We start from the raw sequence: 8,740 nt of genomic DNA on the forward strand, positions 1-8,740 counted from the left end.
TCCAAATGGAGAGCGACTTGACACTTAAATTAATTGGTTTCGAGTGTTAAAACACACAGAAAGCGAAGGAAATGAGCGCGTTTTGCCACATTCAAAAGCCGAAAACGCACGCACGTACACTCTTCGACACTCAAGTCGCACGTATGGAGATAGTTAAGGGTAAATATACCGTATAATCTTACATACACATATCTAAACACGAATGTACATGCATGCACGCACGCCCCTCCCATGTATGTATGTGTTCGTTGGTGTATACCTGCGTGTGTGTACCTGCGTGTGTGTGCAAAACATATACATGAACTAGTATATACATGATGCTAGAGTTTCATTCATTTGAACTATCTGCATATTAAATTAGTAGATACCTGGCTAAACATTTCACACTCGTTTGTACCTTTAAGTTAATTCTCAATACTTCATAGTGTGTTCCGGGGAAGTTCTAGGATATTCGTTCTGAAGAACTGTTAAATTTGTTAACTACGGAAGTTCACGGGTCAACATGAAGCTATATGAAATTCAATTGGCTCGAAATGGTACACATAGGGGTCAAACCCAGACTTCCTTTTTGCGAAGAGAAACCCATAAAAATTCGGCAATATTTCTATCTGTATAATAACCTGCTTGTTCGCCCGCTAAACTTTAGTTAGTGAGTAAGAGGTGGAGTAGAAGAGAGAGAGAGAGAGAAAGAGAGAGAAAGAGAGAGAGGAGGGATACGAAATTTGAGTAGAGAAAAAAGAAGAGAAATTAGAATAATAGTCCAAAACTGTCATGTGTTTAGTTGAAATGAGAGGCGAAGAGCGAAAGAAAAAGAAGGTGAGAGAAATGTGGGAGAGAGAAATGTGAATGTCGTGCTGTCGGGTGGGGAGGGAAAGGTGAAAAGAAAGAAAGAAATGTTGAAGACAAAGATGGGAATTACATGGTTAAAAAGTGTGTTGAAAAAGTAGAGAGAAGAAAGATTAATATAAAGTGCTTAGCAGAGGGAAATTTTTAAATCATATAATACATTATTGTGAATGGAATTGAAATAACTTAGCAAAATATAAATAAAAATTTGAAATAGCTTCTAATATCTACGGGTCCCACTAGTTTCTAATAAGATGATGACTTGGCAGAATTGTTAATCCTTCAGATAAAATGCTTATCCACATTTTTTTTCTGGATTCAAATGCCATCAAGGTCGACATTGCCTTTGGCTTTTTAGGAGTGATACAAATATGTAACAATTTGAGCACTGGAGTCGATGTATTAGACTGTCCCTACCACTACTGTTGGGAAAATAGATTGTTGTTAGACGTTCATATTTTGCTGTGTGTGTGTGTGTGTGTGTGTGTGTGTGTGTGTGTGTGTGTGTGTGTATATATATATATATATATATATATATATATATATATATATAATTCTCTTCTCTCTAGCTCTCACTCTTATCCTTTCATTCACCCTGTCTCTTTACCTTCTCTGTATATTTCCATCTAACTCTGTGACTATCTATCTATCTATGTAGATCTTGCATATGCAGGTGCTTACACTTATCAAGTATTCCCTCTAAACTTATAGTACCTACGAGATTCACGTTGTTTTTTGGATTGGATTTTACATATATAGATAGATAGATAGATAGATAGATAAATAGATAGATAGACGTATCCAATTGTGCACACGCACACCCTTGAAACACACACATACACACCCATTAACAACACAGACTCTCCCTTCGTTAGACGACAAGTGAGGGTTCAACAGTTTCTCACATAGATGATTCGTTTACAGTGATCACATTTTCGTCGTTCCATAATCTCACGCCTTCTATTAAATCGATATTGCCGGTTCAGGTGTGCCTCACGATAGAAATCGAAATGATCACAGAGCAATATGAAAGAAAGTGTTGTGTTCAGTAACAATATAACGCCTGATCCGGCAGCCGAATCGAGATCTAACGACGGCAAGCGCAACGCCCTAAGCATTAGGCATTAATTAAACATATTGTAAGTAATAAGTAATGCTAACCGAAAAGAGCAAATTGAGTGTGCTTTTACCGTTGAGAGAATAAGAGGGAGAGCGAGAGAAGGAGAGAGAAAGAGAGAGCGTAAGATCTATGTGTGTGTATATGTGTGTGTATATATATATATATATATATATATATATATATATATATAAAAGATAATAAGAGTGAAAAAACTACAGAAGGCTTGTGTTACATGGTTAAAGTATATATTTAAATTACATCAGAAAAATGTTAGAAAAATGTTATAAAACCTTTTTGGTATATAAACATTGTATTTTGAGATTATATATATATATATATATATATATATATATATATATATATATATATTATATATATATATACAAAGAGAGAAAGAGAGAGAGAGAGAGAGAGAGAGAGAGAGAGAGAGAGAGAGAGAGAGAGAGACCGAGGGAGAGGGAGCGAGCGAAACGTATATATATATATGTATATATATATATTTGTGTGTGAGAGACAGAGAGAGATATAGAGAAAGAGAGAGGGAAAGAAGGATAGAGGTGAAGAACAAAGAAAGTAACTACACAGCCAGATAAACACATAAATCATATGATAGCTGTGATTATATTTCTATTTGAAATTACGATTGTTTGAAATCTTAATGAATATTTTTATTTGAAATAATACAATATCATATATTCTTATAAAGCGATATAGTTAATTATCGGCACACCATTTTGTTGGATAGGTCTGTAACTGTCTGTCTGAATATTTTAAATGATTTTTAGAAGATTATTGAGTGGTTAAATAAATGAGCTGGCTTAATGAACCGGTAATTAAAAATTATAATTAAAAGTTGGAAAAAAATGGAAATTGGTACAGAAGTATGATTGCTAATAAAAATACACGTTTACATCCTTTTAGTCTAGAACAATTGCCTTTCTGTCTCTATCGATATATGTGCATATGTGCGCGTGTGTGTACGTAGGTACCAAACAAGGTGCAGTCAATGTTCGAACTACAAAAGTAGAGTAAAATGTTAATTCGAAGATTTTCCAGCTTCGGTGAAATGAAAGAATAAATAAATAAATAAATAAATAATCTATGTATCTATCTATCTATCTGTCTCCACCTCCCTCCCTCTCTATATATGTATACATATATATAAGTATATACATATACTTACTTAAGCATATATATATATATATATATATATATATATATATATATATATATATATATATATATATGTATATATATATGTATTTGTATCCTAAAATCCCCTAATCGCCATCGTTGCATTTCCTTTCTTTCCCAAGATGGGTGGCTACAAAGCATCGTAGAACTTTAGTCAATATTCCAATATATAGGTTTTTGTGTCAAAAAAGACGAAAGAGATTCACTTATTTAGCGGAAATTAGAAGGCGTTCCTACTAGAATTATATAAAGAATAGTAAAGGAAACTGAAAAAATAAGAATATAGAAGGAAACTGAAATAAACTGGTTATGTGTTTGATTTTCTTGTTAATGCTTTGCTTGTGTGGAAGTACATGGCCTAGTATTTAGAGCAGCCTACTCGCAGTCGGGGGATCCAGAGTTCGAATGTCAGACCGGGTGATGTGTATGTTTATGAGCGAAACACCTAAATTCCACGCACCTCCCATAGAAGGTAATGGCGAACTTCTGCTGACTCTTTCGCCACAACTTCCTCTCACTTTTTCCTCCGGGATCTAGCAGTTCACCTGCGACGGATCGGCGTCCCCTCCATGAGGGGATCATATACGCCAATGAAACCGGGAAACCGGTCCTCATGGGCCAGGCATGACTCGAGAAGGAACAAACAACAATTCTCTTTTACTTGTTTCAGTCATTTGCCTGCGCCTATGCTGGGGCACCGCCTTTAGTCGAGCAAATCGAACCCAGGACCTATTCTTCTGAAGACTAGTACTTATTCTATCGGTCTCTTTTGCCGAACCGCTAAGTCATGGGAACGTAAACACACCACGATCGGTTGTCAAGCGATGTTGGGTGGGTTGGGGTTACAAACACAGAAACACAAACATATGCAAACACATACATATATATATATACATATATATATATTCGACGGGCTTCTTTCAGTTTTCGTCTACCAAATCCACTCACAAGGCTTTGGTCGGCCCGAGGCTATAATAGAAGACACTTGCCCAAGGTGCCTCGCAGTGGGAATGAACCCGGAACTATGTGGTTGGTAAGCAACCTACTTACCACATAGCTACTCCTGTACATGTAATACATGTTTTAGCTTTTGCAGATTTTGCCCTTTTAACAGAACATGCATTATCCTAATCGTTAAAGTTTTTAGTAATATATTGTATTTGATATGATATACGAATGTTAGACATTATGATATGGTTATGACTAGCTTAAAACATATTTAAATATAATTATAATATTTAAGCATTCTTTTCTAATCTAGACACAAGACCCGAAATATTTTGGTCAAGGATGCCAGTCGAATAGATCAACCTCAATAAGCAACTGCTACTTAATTTACCGACCCCGAAAGAATAAAAGGAAAAGTCGACCTCGGCGGAATTTGAACTCAGGACGTAAAGACAGGCGAAATGCCGCTAAGCATTTCGCCCGGCCTGCTACTCTTTCTTTCAGCTCACCGCCTTGCAATATTTCAATATTAGTGCTGCTCTTATTGATATGGATCGTGAATATTAAGGTTAAGATGTTATGGAGAGTTAGCATCAAGGTGAATGGAAATATGAATTTGTAACTTAGTTGTATATTTTCCGTTATGAAACTTATAATTATGTAATAAAATCACTTATGGTGTTACAAAAATTTGCTCGTTTCTGAACTGAATATGTAAATGTCGGTTCCTACAGGAAACATGGTGTGTAGCAATTGAATGAAATGGTGAAGAAATCTGATGCTAGATCACGTATGCTGTACATACACAATTACATACAAGCTCAAATATGGACATACACATATACATGCATACATATGTATATAGTGAAAGAGAGAGAGAGAATGAGAGAGAGAGAATGAGAGAGAGAAAATGCTTTGAGTCTTTTATAAAAAAGGGAAAATATTTACATGTTAATACATAAAGTCATGCAAACAGAAAGGGCAAAATGAATTCAATTAAACTGAATGATTCCTGACGCAAGTTTTCAGATTTAGCATATTTTTGACATACGTTTACCTGTGTGAACGATCTTCATTCACCAATACGTATGTGTATATACATAGAAAGATTTTAAATTGAATTTGAGCATCTATACTTTATCTGTGCCTTCCTTTTCTGACATATTTCCTTTTTATTTTATATGGAATTAGTTTTGTCTTCCTTTCTACATCTCTGCATATTATTTTCATAGTAATTTACACTTTACTTTCAAGAACACATAATAATTTAATAAAACAGCACCTAATCCTTTGTTCATTTGTCAGTGAAGGTTCGATATTGAAATAAGGACTACATCTTTAAGATGACTCATCGCATTGAATTTTTGCAACCAGGAGAAATGTGGGATTCATGCTTTTTATTTTATATATATATATCTATCATATAATTCACTCCAATAATGCGCAACGGGAGTTTAAACTAAGTTTATTCTCCCTTATTCAACGGAACTGTATAACCTCTTTGTGTGTTTATATACATGGTGTGTTTGGGTTACATTTGACGGTATTTTGTCTCCTTCTGTTCAGGAATGGCCCTATCTATTAGTGAACAGTCAATGATGTTGACTGTCATGATAGATTCGAAGCCATCTGAGTAGTGGAAAGATCTAAGTGTACAACGATGAACACACCGGGTATAAAAATGTCAATATGACAGCTGGTCAAAGCTCTGTGAACGATGTAAAGACTGTAAGCACGTGACATATGGAATGCTGCAACAGAGACGACGAAACCGTCGCCAGAAGGATCGATGTTTTTTGTGTGTTCCTCCAGTGGGTGCGACATCATAAGGCTCCATATTTTTGAACAGGGCCTTAGGCTCCAGTTACACGTTTATATGAAGCTGCTAGTCACTTTGATCAAACCTTGCTGGTAAGGCTTGCCACTGGAATGCCATGTTTGTGACAGTAGAATTCGGCTCCTTGCCCTAACTTTGGAAAGCGTCAGAAGTGGTTGGCGGAAAATTTCTACGAATTCACCAGCCTGAATTTCTGGCCTCTTAGTTCCTCTGATTTTAATTTCATGGAATTACTATGTGTATGGCACGAATGAGGACCACACCAACCTCTGTGGCTGCAGCATCAAAGCTGAAATAGTGGCCAAGATCAAGGAGATGTTCAAAAAGCTTCTAAATGACACAATAAGAAACGCATGCGCAAGGTCCGAAGATCGTCTTGAAGTCATGGTGGAAGATGTGGGTGGCTGCTTTGAGTAAGCAAACTATCATCATCCAGCCATTATATAGTTGGTATTTTTAGATTCTTTAAATTATTTTTATTTTTAGATGGGATACTGTGTTCTCTTTTCCTTTCATGCAGACCGTCATATTTATACATACATACTAACCAATCTTGAGAAATTAGGATGCTCAAAACCAGAAAGGGGCATGTTAATTCGAAGACTACAGATCCAGTACAACACTGGAACTTGTAAAAATCTGTGAAACTTTCGAGAATTTTATCATTTAAATATACATGAACATGTCTAGATATGCAACTATATGCATGAGAATACATACATGAAAGAAAACATATAAATCTGAACATATACATACATACACAAATATCTTGCTGCTGATGTTGAAATTCCAATGAAGGAGACTTGGAACTAGGTTAGAAATCGGCTCCTTCTCCATTGGCAAGAAATCGTGAAATAAAATTGAGCAATGACATACATACATATATACATACATACATATACATATATATATATATATATATATATATATATATATATATATCACTTTCATACGCCTTCTCTTAATCTCTTCTCTTTCTTTCTCTATGTTACATATGTTTATATATAAGCGTGCATATCTATCCATATATATATATATATATATATATATATATATATATATATTAAGGTAGGTTAATGAATATCAAGGCAATATTTGTAGATTAACTTCCTCAGCGAGTTGTTGAATAAATGTTACTGAATTCTGTACTTACCAAAAATTTCCTTCAGTTTTATTTAAAATTATTATTTATGCAGATTACCTAACATTCACTGAAGTTAGGAAACGTCATACAATTGAAATCTGTTACTTACCTGCAAAAGAAAGAAAAATTACGTTTAGTATGCATGTAAATATAAAACACTCGGAAAATATTAAGTAAACTTTAACATTTAAAAAGAAAAATGAGAAAAAAAGAAAGTATCGTTCATATAACAGCTATATAATATGTAAAATACAAAAAAAAAAGGCTGTGTTGAGTTACATGTATGCAATAAATATAAAGCGGCACTTGTTTCGTGGAGTAAGATAACATATTTGTATTATGGCATATCGTCTAAATTTCCTGTTGTCCTACAACTTAGTTCATATACATATCTCGATAAATTGAAATTTTCGTATTACGATATATATATATATATATATATATATATATATATATATATATATAGTTTTAGGGAAAATAACCAATTTTCAAGAACTCATCGATGAAAATCCACTATCACATATAGAAAAATTAATAATTAAAAGCACAATAAATGAGTATAATATAAAGTAAATATCATAAGATAAATATAATATTATATTTATCTTATGATATTTACTTTACTTTATATTATACTCATTTATTGTGCTTTTAATTATTAATTTTTCTATATGTGATAGTGGATTTTCATCGATGAGTTCTTGAAAATTGGTTATTTTCCCTAAAACTATATATATTTTATATATACTTTATCTATAAGGCTCAATTTAATTTAAATTTTTTACAAATTGATTTTAATTGAGTTTTTTACCTGTAATTTTGGATTTTGTCCCTAATAATATTATATATATATATATATATTCACTCTCACTCTCTCTCTCTCTCTCTCTATATATATATATATATATATATATATATATATATATATAATAATAATAATAATGATGCGAAAGCGAATGTCAGTGTGTCACACTTTTTCAACTTTATTCCCCTGGCTCCCTCTCTCACTATTCAATGACACCTCTACTAATCTTCATTTGGAAAGCAATATTTCTCTAAATATTATAATCATTTCCAAAAGTAATTTCCAAAATAAACATTTTGAATAAATCTTTCTGAATATTATGACTCTATAAAGTAATTGAACCATAGAACGGGCTTCATAACGTTCGGAACTGAAATACGTATTGAACTCACTCTCTCATACATTATTATCTCTCATAACTCTCTACCATTATAATGTTGGAAACTTAGTACTTTTTCAGAGACTAACAAAATTTGACGGACCTATTTTCATGCCATCGGCCATCGGATCTATGGAAACTTAGCGTACTCGAACTGCTTGAAAGTAGATTCGACTAATCATATTATTACCTTAAAATATACAAAAAAATACTAAATTTCAAATATCTTTATGCTCAAATACATTTAGAGCAATTCCAAACCATAGAAACCACACTTTAAAATAGTGTTTAGCGACAATGGTTTAATGTTCCTTCAAAATACGAATAGGAGTTTAGATACGTACCAGCTACTACAAATGATAGCTTTTACGAAAAATAAGGCCCTACGTAAATCCAGTTGTCTTTAAATTTATGTGGCGGCAGTAGAATTATCGTTGAACTTTTAAAAGGTAAGTTTATTGTTGCTT

At 33.4% G+C, this 8,740-nt stretch overlaps 1 long non-coding RNA gene across 1 annotated transcript in view; it reads right to left on the reverse strand.

Annotated features, from left to right (window-relative positions):
* Positions 1 to 7,045: 7,045 nt before the first annotated feature.
* Positions 7,046 to 8,740, reverse strand: part of LOC149131495 (uncharacterized) — a 656,010-nt gene continuing 654,315 nt past the window's right edge. Inside the window, exon 4 of the long non-coding RNA XR_016237749.1 lies at positions 7,046 to 7,198. This is a non-coding gene — a long non-coding RNA (uncharacterized LOC149131495). The remainder of the gene's footprint in view (positions 7,199 to 8,740) is intronic.

The sequence above is a fragment of the Octopus bimaculoides genome, chromosome 21, assembly GCF_046866305.1.
Source record: "Octopus bimaculoides isolate indiv1 chromosome 21, ASM4686630v1, whole genome shotgun sequence".
Taxonomy (NCBI): domain Eukaryota; kingdom Metazoa; phylum Mollusca; class Cephalopoda; order Octopoda; family Octopodidae; genus Octopus; species Octopus bimaculoides.